The sequence below is a fragment of the Netta rufina genome (assembly GCF_964035555.1).
Source record: "Netta rufina genome assembly, chromosome: 1".
Classification (NCBI taxonomy): domain Eukaryota; kingdom Metazoa; phylum Chordata; class Aves; order Anseriformes; family Anatidae; genus Netta; species Netta rufina.
In genome coordinates this window covers 76,965,620-76,980,358 of record NC_140123.1, presented here as the reverse complement: position 1 = coordinate 76,980,358, position 14,739 = coordinate 76,965,620, and the positions used below count along the sequence as shown (strand labels likewise).

Genomic DNA, 14,739 nt, shown 5'->3' with positions numbered 1-14,739 from the left:
CTGTTTTTTAACAATATAGTTTCATGCTAACTCACGCTGTCTGCAGTGCTACAGGTAGCAGAAGCTGTCTTTTTCCTAGCTGAAAATGGGAGAAAAAAATGCAAGAAATGTAATGATAGAGTGAACAGGTCATAGCATGGATTTATATTCCTGATGTGACTCCACAGGCTGATGAAGTTTGTGGCACTACTGTGAGTGTTCATATTTATACTGATGAGGAACTTGGAAGAAATAGGAAACACTGCAGAGTGCAGGAGGAAAGCACTTTACACTTCAGTCTCGGAGGATATAACATTTTTATTTATTCTAACTTCCAGTAGCAGCATTTTATTTTATTTTATTTTATTTTATTTTATTTTATTTTATTTTATTTTATTTTATTTTATTTTATTTTATTTTATTTTATTTTATTTTATTTTTCTGGCATACTGTGGCTACTTATTTTCTCCAGCACTTCAGGTAATGCAATACCTGTTCATCATTTCTTGTGGCTGAAATAGAGAGGATGAATATTCATGTTCTGCTAGGTGATTTTCTCAGCTGGGACAAATGCAAATGGAAGACAATATTAGGTTGATCCTGTAGAAAACAAAGGTGGTGAGAGAATGTGAAGTTTACATCCACCTGCAAGAGATTGTGGTTTCAATATGGTTAGAGTGTGCTCATCTGGGGGTGAGAGGTGGGGCACTAGCCATCCAGATTGGTTTCTTAGAGAAGACAATTCTGTTGGCTAGCCGCTGTTTAATAAGTGTGCTCTGTCTGTCATTCAAGATCCTGAACAGATTATTTTTGTCTGTTGTGGAAAAAATGGAATTCCTCTCTTGTAACAAAAAAAAAAAAAAAGTCATTATGACTGTGAATTTAACACAGGTTCATTAAAGTTAGTACAAAATAATATAAGGGTGCATTATCAGCCTGTCTTGTCTTCCCTCCCTTCTTCCCTCCTCTCTTTCTCTCTTTCTGTCTTTCTCTTTTTCTCTCTTTCTCTTCTTTATTTCAAGTCATGCCATGATGTTGGATGTTGCTGAACCTGTTTGGTTGCTTTGTAAAATATGGATGAACACATACTACCACCTGGAGCAGCTACTTGGCTCGGCCACTGCTATATCTGACTGGTTCACAAAGACATATTTATTCTGGTTGGCATTAATTAGATGGAGACGGCGGGAAAGAACAAAAGAAGAAAAGAGAAGTTATTGCATTCCTGAGCTGATAATACATACAAGACTGACAAGTGGAGAGGAACCTTGCAGAGCATAGGGCCTCTCTCTACTGGCAACCGAAAAATCAGCTACATCAACAAACATTACTAAGAAATAACCCAATCTAATGCACTCTTTGCAGCCCAGTAACTTTATTTTTCAAGGGACTTCTGCTCGGTCTATTTGATCTAAAGAAACCTAGGTATGTTACCTTAATGACAGGTATGGCAAATAAAAGTCTGGAATGGAAAATTGACCTTGCAGTTAGTATTAAAATGCTGTGCATCTTCACTGTGCTAGGCACTGTTACGTGTCATATCCACTTATTTGTGAACTTATTGCTCAGCAGATCTGAAACTTAAAATAATCAGTGGATCTCATTGTCATGGAATGTTATGAAGGCTCAAAGTATAAAAATGCACTCCAAAAAAAAAAAAAAAAAAAAAGAGGGAAAATAGCATGCTGATGGCTGCCCAGCTGCCTGTTACCAGCAATTCCAGGGAGAGGTTCAGTCAGTAACTGTTTTGTTCCTCGGTTTTTATTTAACTCAATCATCTTCTATGGGTCATAGCTTGCTGATGGTGAAGACTGCTCATTTTTCATAGGAAACATGAGATTTTCCTAAGAAAAATATGTCAGTATTAAAAATCCCTGGTTCAAATAGATTAAAACTAATAGCTGCAACATGTGTTAATTCTCAGCTGGCCAACTTGTGTTCTCTGTGGCATGTTAATATCATTCTAGTATGATCTTGAGCTCTTTAAACATAACTGATGACTGTGTGATGGCTTCTTCTTCTACAAAAACCTTAACACTCATATCAGTTAGAGGATTTTTGTAATTTCAAACTCCAGATCTGAAAGTTTCATAACAATTAATCCCTAATGATATTGTTATTGCTTAAATAACCACAAGATATTTTTTTTTTCTTGAGTCACTATTGGAGTCTTTGTTCATAGCTTTTACCTGCTAGATTGCATTGTTATTTAAAAGTATTTTCATTCTTTCTTGCTTGGGAATAAATACACGGTTCCCCATTGTTTTGAGCTGGGAGGTACACTCTTGTGTTTTAATTTATGCTGTAATTTATGATGGGTCATAGTAGTGGGAGATTCTTCTGATGAAAAGCAGAAAGCAAACTATCATATTTCTTTCCTTGTCTCTTGTTTAGCATTGATTTTTAAGGGAAAATTCTTTTACATATACTACCATGACAGTGCTACTGAGACCTGCAGGGGCTCTAGGTAGCGTAAACATAGTGACATGCTCTTATTTCAGGTTGACAGAAACCAATACTTATACGATTCTATAATCTATAATTTGGCAACAAGCTTTGTCTTTTATTTTCTAGATGTGGGTCCACTACCCTGACAAAGATGCTAACAGGAGGATGGAGAAAAAAGAGTAGGATACAAGAGGAAAAACAACAGATAATTAGAAATGTAATAATAAATATGGGGGGGGGGGGGGGGGGGAGAAAGTGGTTGCTCTGTTACCCAAAATTGGTGCTCACTTAATTTCTTTCAAATCACTAGTAGTTAAAGAGAGACTGTGATTGATGGGATTAATTAGAGCTATATGTTTAACAAGTGCTCCTAGCTATAATGAACTCATTAATTAAAACTTGAACTTGCTAAGAAGTCTCTTTACAATGCATACTGGTTTATGAATTTTCTCTTTTTAGTTTCTGAATGGAGAAAAAGTCAGATGAAGAGGTCAGTAGTGCATACAAAAAAATAACATGTAATACTTTACAGTGATTTATGTTTCTTTGGAGAATCAGAAAAGCACAAATCAACACATAAATCATGCATAATCAGCAAGGCCAGCCTTTGTGGCGATATTTTCTTTAGCAGTCTCTGGAGGTCTGAGTTTAAATTCATCTTATGTGAGGTTACGAGAACCAATCTCTGAACTAACTGTAGACTAAGTATATCATTTTTACAATGTTTGAAGCAATTTGCTTTCCATTGAGAACACTGAGTATCCATAATCATCCTCTTTATGGACTTGCATTTGTAAATATCTCTTCACTTATGAGACTAACACAAGGGTGTATATGTTTTCATACATGTTGAGGGTCTTGATCCTGCAGTCTTTTACAAGCATAAAATGCACTTAAGCCACTCAACAGGCACTATACTGTTAAGTCAGGATTTGTGTTCCCTGATGCTTTGCTTTGTTTTGCATGAGCTAATGTTCTGTATTAAAAGACAGTTTTCTTTTACTAATACATTTTAAGGCTATTGAGTTCAAATTGCTGATGGTCCTCATTCATTTTAAAATACAATGATGCAGTGAATACAGGAATATCCCTGGAAGACAATAGATATACCCTTGAGACTAAAGATCATTTCATTAGCATACATTTGCTTTGTCTCTAATTCTCTAAGTATTTATCTATGTACTTTATTTAGCATTCCCAGGAAATTATTGTATCTGATGCTGTCTCTTAGTCCTTGCAACATGATTGCCATTACTATTTTCAGTGAAATATATCCCCTTCAAAGAAAGCTGTAGAACAATGGCCTCAGTTGAAAACAGAAATGAAGTTTCAGCAGCAATTCACGTGTCCATGTGAATGAGAAAGTCAGAAATTTATCAAAATTGTGCTAATCATTTGAAAGAACATTTTATTAATATGCAAATAATAAATTCTAGTATGCAGTGCTAAGTTAAAGTAATTACTTATTAAAGTAATAGTTTGATAACCACACAAATTTTAGATAATTATATGCTTTCAAAATATTTTGTAGTTGCTCATTACATTAATTTCTGTAAAACAAAGCATAGAGTATTAGAAATATGTATGGCAAAAAGAAATGTAGTTGGACTGCCTGTGAACATACAGTGTCTGAGTGAGTAAAGATAGCATATGGTGGTTTATATCAAGTTTAATGAAATTGTTTTGTACCTATCAATCTTGATCACTTTTCTGCAAATTTTCAGGAATTTTGAGTCAAATGGAATTAAAAGGGAACTTTGACCTAACTGTTATGTGATTCAATACTTGCAGTTTTCAACAGCAATTCTTTCAGAGAATGATATAGCATCCAAATATTAGGTATATAATATATTGTTTGAAAAACAAGACCAAAACAACCTTAACCTACCTATTTTGTTCAGGTGTTGAACGAAGAAGCTAAGTATATATCAGTTAAAGAAAATTCTTAAAGAGAGTCAAAATGAGATTTAAGTTTCTGATGGCATGATATTCAGATTTTTTCTGTCTTTTAATTAAATGTAGCAATTTTGGTATGGAAATGCTAATTCTTCCTTATTGAACATTGAGTCTGTACTTCTGGAGCTCTTCGTGAAACCTATCTTTCAGTTTTAACATTGAAGCATCCCTGTTGCCTTCAGCAAAATGGAGAGGCTAAAATATATTTTTGAGGTTTGAGGCTAAAATATATTTTTAATTACTGTAAGTATAGATATGCACTACTACTTATGAATACCATACAATTGTCCACTGAGACTAAGAAATTTGTTTCCGTGTTTAAGAATATAAATTCAAATTTCTAATACAGTTCCTTGTGACCAATATATAAAAACATGAACAGACTCAAGCAGTGTATCTTGAGTTTTTAGATGTGATATTCACATTCCAGTTTTTTGAATCAGAAGAACATGTAGAGGTAAAGAGTAATCAGACATCCTCTTTGTAAAGCACCTCTACTAAAGAGAATAATCTGCCTTTTATGTTGGAAAAAAAAAAAATATGTAAAACTATAACACCGTGAGCAATTTAGATATAGTCAGCAGCCCCAAAGTCAAACCTCTCTAAACCTCCCAAACTTTTGAGGTTACTTGCATTGGAGAACTCATTGTCTTCTGTACCATTTAAGATTAATTCCTTTCTTAAATACTGTAGCAGAGGCTTTGACTTCAGATGAGTATTTTAGAAACTTCAGGCTTTATGTTTAGTAAGTTCCAGATCAAGTTTGATTTGGCATCATACTGCTAAAAGGTAGCTTACAACAAAGCAATGAAGTAAAATATATATATATATATAATTTTCTTATGTTTTCGATACAAAACATTTCTGTATGATGAGTTTGGACAGGTAAACAAGCCTTTGGTCTATGCTGCAGTAAAAGACAGTAGACATAAAAAAAGAACCAGTTCTTGTGGATTTGGCTGGGGTAGTTCATACCTTTTTTTTTCCTTTCTTCTTTTTTTTTTTTTCTTCTTGTTTTATAAGCATACACTTGCACACTGATGGTCTTTAAATCTTACTTTACCAATTTGATCTTCTTGGACCAAATGGTCTTCCAATTGATCCTCCAATTTGTTATGTCTCCATGAGCCTGCCCTGATCACTCCCTCAGGGTCCTTCATGGGGGCAGATTAGATTTCAGTGCTGTATCATTAATCTAACAATTTGGAATAGAGTAATTAATCTTTTCTTTCCCTATCCAAAACCCAACAAGCAGCACTGAGCAAATGGTTTCAGTGATCACAAGGGAATGTTAAAAACAAGTTCTGTGTAGCAATGAAATGGGATGGGAGTAGCTTTTCTTTTTACATCTCCCTGTCTCACCTACCCCTAAGATTACAGGCAGATTCTGTGTATTGGAAGCAAGAAGTTTAGAAAGATACTATGTTGTCTCAATATGGGAAATTTGATATTTGATGGTGCCATTCTTAATCTATTCATCTAATATGAATCAAGTACTACATGTTTCTCCTCCAGTGAGGCACAAATTGTTCCAGGATCACATGCTGCTACTCAAATTAGGGTTTGATTTCCTCCAGAGGATGTTAATGATGAATGGGTCATTTATAGTACGGTTTATTGGGCCAGATTCAAAGAATATTTAAATACCATTATAAAATGCAGATGAAACATTAGGGGGCAAATGGCATACCTGCACAGACTCACTCATCATTGTCTCAAGTTTTCTATCCATGAGACAGCAAATGGGTTTTATAGCTCAAAGAGCAATTAATATTAAAATAACCATTTGAAGAAGAATTAGTGCGTTGGTATCATATGAAATAGTTTCATATTAAGAAGCTGTTCAAACTCACATGAGTTGTTCTTGCTGACATGACATTTTTTATTTTTTCCAAAAAGCTAAGTTGCCTTTTTCTTCCTTCTATGCTCTTCATATGCAAAGAGAATCACAAGGTCCAAATACTAAATAAATGTTGGAAGCATCTATACTTTTTCCATTTGTTATATTTGTGGTGGGCAGAGATATGTGGGCAGGATTAAGCAATAATGTACTGAAGGTACTTGCCCAGGGGAGGAGAGCCCTACACCTCTGTTGTGTTGTTCAGAACAGCAATGAGGCTGATCTAACTTTGGCACTGCTCAGCAAAAGAAAGAGATGCAAATGTCTTGCAGATCAGCCCCTTTGTGCTAGCTGAGAATATAACAAGACAAGAAAGAATGGAGATGCATTATTATCATACAATCCATTATTATTATTTTTCTTCATCAGAAAATCCTATGATTAGCTGTATAGCATAAGTAATTCATGAGTCTGCTCTCTTGCTTGTCTTTGATAAAGTGATGAACTGCAAACATATTAGCATATTTGTTTTAATTGTTAATATTAGAACAGATCTCTATTTTGATCTCGTTATACTATGCTATGGTATTTGCATAGCACATACAGGGGACTGATTGGAGTATCAACTGCTTGGTGCCTGGCAAGCATTACCTGCCAATCTAAAAATATATATCCGTTGCCCGTGGAAATAAGATTAAATACAATTCCATAAGTACTTGAGCTTTTAAAGAATCTTGTATTTCTCTTCTGCATTTGAAATGAGTGGCATAGAGAATTCTTTCATGTAAGGTAGATGGCAAAGTGGCAAAAAAAAGGTTTCTGAGATTGTGTATTAGGACACAAACAAACAAATAAAAATCTCACTTTCTGGCTTTCTTAAAAAACCATCTGGAACAATTTTCAAATCCAGCTATTTTTATGAAGTTATTTATGTCTGAGTTATCAACAGGATAACTGGACCCCACAAAAAAACAGTACTGGATGTTTGTGTTTCAGTGAATTTCAGTAATGAAGCTGGAATAGAGTTTTGTGCCCCATCTAAGTTGCTTGATAGTTGTCCAGATCAGATGATCAGTTGTGCTGATACCATATTTTTTCTAGTGGAAACTTTCAGCAGAAAGGGGGCATTGGTGGCTGATACACCTTAAAGCTTTTTTTACTAAGATTCATGAGAGCTCCTAGTCGGTACCATGCACAGGCACAGCTGTCCCTGAAGGTGGTATCTTGTGATTATTTGATCACATTCAGTTCTATATCTCTGTCTTTCTGCTGCATGAGAATTGAACTCCATGTCCAAAGACTTGCCTGGTGGGGCTTTTGTAGATCTCATTAGATGAATGCAAAAAGGAAGGCTAAAAGTCATCTATATTATACTTGACATGAATTAAGAAAGTGGAAGAAGGGAGATTAGTATGGTAGACGATGTGGATTTTTCTCAGCTGCATTTTAAGTTAAGACTACTGAATGCTAACTAGAACAAGCTAGCATAGCCAGTGGCACAAGCAGGAGTATTTCAGGCTATGGGATTTAACCAATAATGGTTTACTTGCACATGTGTGTGTGCATACTTATGTATGCGATATGAGAAATGCACTGAACCCTTCATAGACACACCATCATATAGAGACACTCAGATATGCTTTGGAAGCTCTTCCTGGGTTATTTATTAAAACATATGCGATGGTACCCTCAAACTGAAAAAGCAGACATGCAGAAATCAAGGTAGGAGTATCAGTAGAATTAAGATTATTGGAACTGTTTGGCATCAGTTTTGTGATTGTTTAGAAGATTTGACTACAAAAAGCTATTTATTTATTGAAACTTTCAGACTGTGGCTGGTTGTCTACAGGCAAAGGGCATGAAAAGCTTAGGCTTACTATAATGTGAAAAGCAGCAGGGCAGCACCTGCCAATAAAGTTGATCTTCACACTGATTTATCTCAAATGTGCCTGGATGAGTGAGCCAGCAGGGCTGGAGGGACAGTCCAAAGGAACTGCATGCTGCCATTTAATGAAAGCTCAAGAATAGGATACGAGCTGAGGAATCTAAAATCCTTCCGTCTCGGACTTACGCTATGGCCCCTGCTGGGCTGGTTATAACTTGACTTGCCTATAGGTTACCCACGGACATTTAATATAATGAAAAAGAGTTGCAATGGCAATCCCTCTGCACATCTGTCTTCTTTCTGCATGCTCATTTCTTCAGTTACAAGCTGTCATTCCACATGCATGCTAACCAACGCTGCCAGAAGAAACCTTTAAAAAACCTTATGAAGGGTGTGCACATGTGAGGACTCCAGTCCATTGTTTCAAGGAAATGAAATGGATAGGAAATTAAATAATCACAACAGTTGTTTATTGTTTCAATGAGAACAAAGTGCTGGCTCAACCACGGAAGAAAGACCAAAGATGGTGTGGGTTTGCATCCTTATGTTCAGACATCTGAGGTATGTTTTGTTTCACTTTGCCGTGTTACCACTGTATTAAAGAAGGCATTGCAACATGAAAAGCAGAGAACACAAGGAAGCAATTCTTTCCTGCTGTTTCCACTTTGCATGAATTTTTAACACCTTTGTTGGAGACCAAATGTCTGGTGTGACTTCAGTCAGGATTCTTCCTGGGCACTTTGCTGAAGCATTTGTAGCTTTCCGATGCATTTTGCTGCTTGTGTGCAAGTTTAGTTAAAAAAAAAAATAAAAATTGAGCGACATCTATTATCTTGCATTTCACCTGCTAAATTTCAGAAAACGGGGACTCCATGGAGTCTTGGGCACTGTGCTCTTTCAGACCTCCCCTATTTTGGCTGACTCCTGATGAACTGTCATCAAGTTTTTAAAAAGTATTTGGAGAAAGCAATAAATACCCCTTTCTGAAATCCTCATTCTGCATGTGGCAGGCTTGGGCAGCCCAGATGGGTCTCCTGTCATGGCCCGGGTGCTGCCACTCCCTCATCACTCTGTGCTGGATTAATTTCTTCCGGGGCTGAGCTTGTCTTAGGCTAGGCTGCCTGGCAGTGCCATCCTACAGCCACCAGGCAGGACATTGGGGTGCCCCACAAGAGGACCCACTCCTCCCAGCCTCCTACCCCTCTTTGGGCTGGGTCTGGAGAGAGAAAGCAGGTATTTCAGTTCCAGCCCAGCAAGAAGGGCGGCTGGCTGGCTGGCGGAGGCGGTTAGGTGGAGCGGGTTTTCCTGCAATTGTAGGGGAGGCTTTCCTGTTGTGCTCTGACCACGGCTGCCTCGCAGTGAAGGAGGCAGGCAGCACCGGGACAGGATTGCTGGGACGGAGGCAGCTGTTGCCACTGAGCTGCCAGCACCATCTGAGGGGTCATTACAGTCCCTGTCTCCGCAGCCATGCCCCGACCAGGAGGAGGAGAAGGGCGGGATGCAGCGGTGGGTACCCATGTAGTGGCTTCTTGCCAGCCAATACCGGCATGGGGGGGCTTGCCATTGCAAGTAATTTGGGAAATGTTTTTGAAGGTGTTTAGCAGTCATAAGGGAGGAGTGGAGTTTTGGTCTGTTGCTGTGACAAATTTTGTTTTCAGTACTGGAAACTCAGGGGAGAAAAGGGGAACTTTTAGCAGTGAGTATTTGTCATCTTGTGTTTTCAAATGAGGGTTTGTTGTTGTCTTGTTGTCATGAAACTAATAAGAGAGCTAAAGGGAGCACTGGCATGTTCATACTGTTAACAACATCTGGAACATTATAATTCTGTTTTAAAAGTAACAGAGGAAGGCTGAGATACATGTTTACATGAGAAGAATGAAAAAAATGCAGTAATTCCCTGAAGTCTGCTCCACTCCTTAAGCAAAGTCTTTCAAATCCCATTTATTTACTTCTAACTGATGAAGTTATATAACATAAACCTATGATGGCCTAGAGAATGTGTTTTTTCAAAGGATGTGCTTTTTAGCACTAGTATACTTAGAGTGATAGTCTGGTCACCACAGTTATTTTATACATAAGTTCAAAGGGCTACAAAATGCACCACTCATTTGGAGGAATCAGAAGCAAATATAGCCCACAGGTAGAGAACTTGTATGATTTTCCCAGCTCAGTATTTCAAACTGAGCAATTTTCTGAGAACAAGATAAGCTCACAGTCAGGTAAGTATTAAATTGGATAGTTAGCAAGCTCCTGGGGAAAAAAGAAAAAAAAAAAAGGCGGGAAAAAAAAAAAAAAGCTTGAGACTGGAGGTGGTGCAGAAACATGCCAATAATTCTTGCAAGGGTGCTACTCTCTTTATTGCAGTAATGGTGACTTAGTTGATAACTGACAGGAGACAGACGATTTATTCTATTTTTTTTGGATAATCTGTGAGACTTCATGTGTTGTGGATGAGTAGGGTCTCAAAGGGATGTAATTAAGCTATTGTTTTCTCTTTCCATACTATCTTAAAACCTAATAATCTATTTTCTGAGTGACATTAGGAATGTTTTGGTAAGAGACCTGTCTGGGGTATTGATACAGTTGTTCAGAAGTGATTGTTCATATTGGTTGATCTTTCCTGCTCTCTCTTAGGATATTCAAAAGACTATTTTCAGGACAAGTAATTTGAGGATGTCAAGTAAAATACCCCAACCACCAATAGTCAGTGGATACTCTTTGTGTGTGTATGTGCATGTCTGACCATGTTTGGCAGAACATTCAGCCAATAGCCTTATAGTGGAAAAACATTTTTGTTAATTTCATAATGCTACTTGGCAATGCCATTCCCAAGATCAGGAGCTCTCTGAGCACAGGAGAAGAGCTGTACAAACCAACTACCACCTGTGACTCCTGGTTCTTATCAAGTGAAGTATAAGTAAATTGGATCATTTATTCTTATCACTTTACTAAGCTGGATTAGAAACTGGTGTTATCTTGTTTCTTAATTTACTTCAAATCCCAGAGCACCTCTCTGGTCATCAATAGGGTTTAAAAAGAACTAGTACTATTCACTACTTTGGTTCCTAAGCTGCAAATTACATTACTGATACAATTAGCCCTTTGCTGCTCTGAATTTCTTATCTTGAAGCAATGAAGTTTTGCCACAGAGTGGTTACTAAAGACCTGTGAGGCAAGATTATGTGGTTGCATTTAGTGATTAGTTTGTCTCAGGTCTTTAAATAGACCGTAAAGGAAAACATCCTTAAAAGTTGTTAATGCATAGAAGAAAATATTTGAGATCACAAGGATTTATTGTAGTATGGGTATGTTTCTGTTAAGTAATACTTTCTCAAGAAATAAAACAGAAGTGGGTGTGCCTCTGGCAAACAATAAAGCATTACTGGTTCTTTGCAAAAAGCACCAGCTGACATGACTTAAAAAGTCCTCAAGAGAGGTTAAGTGGAAACTTGCCACCTTCTTGAGATTTGGCCTTATTAACAAGGAATAAAGTCTGACTTTGCATCTCATTGTGAGTGGGAGGTGGTACCTCACTGAACAGGCTATGTTGGTTTGCCAAATCCTTGAGTGTCTTGGGGGCAGGACAGCAGGCTCTCATTAACCACTGCACTCAGCACAGCATTTTTATCCTCTTCTCAGTTGATCTCAACATTTCATTTGGTATCCTATTGTGTCAGGGTCAGAACTTTTAGTCATGCACTATTCTGTCCATTTTGGGGTGATTTGGGTTAATATTGCCAATCAATAACACTCAACCAACCTGAGGAGAGGACTAATAAAGTAGTAAAAACACTAGTTGGTACTGTGAGTGGAAGTACCTCAACTCTTTGAAGCCTGTTCTGCTTTCGATATGAAGAACTGTAGCAGGATTGGTAGTTGTAAAATGAACAGGAAGAACAAGGATGTTGCCTCTGAGTAATGATCTGCACTATAAGAAGGCAAGCTATTATGAATAAATTTAAGTTCAAGTTAGGTTTGCTATGCCAAGCAGGCTGGCCTTAAAGATTGCTGAGTGCAGATCCCATCACCTCTGTTTCTCAGGAACTGTCCACATACCCTTCACATGCAGCAGGGACCAGAACCATCCAAATAACAGAAAAATCCCTGTTCAGTAACATCAGCTAGTAACAGGCCATTTTGTGATCATTCTCCTGTAAGTCAATTTAGTTTTCTGTACCTCCTTTCAGTTCTTTGAAAATTAGAAATGATAGAAATGAGGCATGCTGGAAGAGACTTTTGGAAGCAAACTTGACTAATAAGTGATTGTGGAGTTCATAAGAATATTCTTTAACAAAACAGAGCTGTAGATTCTCCATTTTCTTCTTTGAAGCTCAAGAACACTGTTACTTGTTAGATGATGTAGTTTTAATTTCTTACCCTAAGATCTTTATGTAATTGGAACAAAATAAGTATATCTAGGAAGTAATTTAATCTTAAAGATAACTTAAAATTGTTTAAATGAAGTGCCTCTAGAGATGCCTATTTTTCTCTGGTGACTACCATGAGAACCAACAGAGACCAGTTCAAATGAATATCATCCTTTGTGTTCAGGATCATTAGGCAACCAGGGAGAGGAACAGGTTTCTAGTATTTTTTCCACTGGTTATTTGCTATGAAGTATTTGCAGACTCCTGCTCCAGTTTATAGGGGCAAAGAATGCTTCCAAGGTCATTCTGCCAACAGAATGGGAACCTGGTATTCCTGGGTGGAGTGGTAGAAACATGCTCATGGTGGCCCCAGTGGCAGCAGTAGGTTGGGAAGTGTCCCCATTCCTCTTGGAGAAGGTCTGGGGCTCTGGTGAAGGTCCTTGTGATGTTTGCCAGTTCCCATTTGTTACTCCTGGACCCAAGAAACCTCAGCTGAGTGCTTTCTGCACCAACCAGAGAGGTTTCTAACTAGATGTGTCCTCTAAAATAGATTACCTTAAGAGCACAGATATAATTTGTTCCTTATCCTCTTCTCACTCCCACAGTTCACAGCTAATTTCCCCTTCTAATTACCTGATTACAATCTTGATTTTTAAATACATCATTGATCTTCTGCAGTACAGTGTACTGCAAGCATGCAACTAGAGCAAGGAACTACTCAGTGTTGGATGGTAGTTTTTTGTTTTTTTGTTTTTTTTTTCTTTTGTTTGTTTGTTTGTTTGTTTGTTTGTTTGTTATGGGGGGTGAGGTAAGGGGGAGTCAGCCACCAGAATCTCTTTGTACTCTTTGCAAAAGTGCAGAATATAACACTGACAGTGTGTTTGTTCTTTTAAAAAAGTCAGAACCCTTTTAGAATTTGTTTTTTGTTGTTGTTGTTTGGTTGGTTGTTTTTTTTTTAAACGATCACATATAAGGAACAGAGAGTAAGACTGTCAGAGGCTAGCACTGTAGCATGTAATGTGATAGGGATAGTTTCATAAACACTGGGCGCTTTAGTCAGTTAAAAGTGCACCTTATACCCTCAGCTTGCAGTTAGTGTAAATTCAAATTTCTGTGTCTCAGGTAAGGTCACAATTTCTTACCTGTTTTAGTTCCTGGGACATTATTTGCTGCTGTTTTAATGGCTGTCTTTGATAAGAAAGCAGACCTTGGGGTTCTCCCATGGGAATTTATAATCTAATGTCATTATCTAGATGGAGATGGTGATCATGAATTTAAATCATATTTATGACCCGCTTTACTTAGCTGCAGGGAAAGAATTCATAGGACAACTTGCTGGAAAGAGAATGATATGATTTCTTGAAGCCATCCTAAAACCTTCACTAAAAAAATAGCAGTAGCTTAAGGGCCCTGATATTTCCAAGCTGCACTAAATCACATATCAGTGTGTGTGAACACATATGACTAGAAGGAACGTACTGAAATATTTCTGGCTATTTCTGTTGCTATATCATCTGCACTACAGCCCAGGTAGTACCATGGCACCTTAGGCTTTACAGAACTGAAATTCCTAGAGGTGAGAGATTGCCAGCTCTACTGTGCAAACAGAGCCATGAGAAAACTGGTGGTACCAGGTCTATACTGACTTCCTCAACATTTGTTGTATTGCTGTGATAAACCCCAGAATAAGTGCCAATTTCTCAAATGAAGGGTGTGAATTAAGTTGGAGAAGCAGTTTTTGGAACAGATCTTCGGGCATAGGTTTATTAGGAGATCACTGTTAATGCCAGTAGACGTGATGTTGAGCCACATGTGCTAAGGATTAAACAATCCTTTGCTTTCATTTCCCTCAAGCATTTTTGTATCTAAAGAACATAAAGCTATAAGAATTGTGATATAAAAAATAAAGGTAAAAAAACATTCCAGATATACCCTAGTATAGGTATATGCACGTGTGTGATATTGTATTTAATATAGCATTATAGATAATATTAAATCATTATAATCATTATAATATTAATATAATCATTACAATATAAAATCATTATAGATAATATTAAATCAATATAAATACCGTTTGCTTCAGGATTTATAAGGCACGGCCTTTTTTATTTTTATTCTTTTTTCTTGCATATATCTTTTGAGGCTCAGTTGTTGTTTGAGCTCCCATGAGAATGAATATGTGATGTTGTGCCAAAGACCTTAATTCAGTGAGATATTTATCTCACTGAATAACATGTAGGATTTGTTTTTTTTGAAAATAT

The 14,739-nt window shown here is 37.2% G+C and overlaps 1 protein-coding gene across 1 annotated transcript in view; it reads left to right on the top strand.

Annotated features, from left to right (window-relative positions):
• The first annotated feature begins 9,563 nt into the window (after nt 1–9,563).
• Nucleotides 9,564–14,739, top strand: part of MID1 (midline 1) — a 104,944-nt gene continuing 99,768 nt past the window's right edge. Inside the window, exon 1 of the mRNA XM_084282146.1 lies at nt 9,564–9,614. The gene's annotated coding sequence lies outside the window, so the exon portion shown is untranslated. The remainder of the gene's footprint in view (nt 9,615–14,739) is intronic.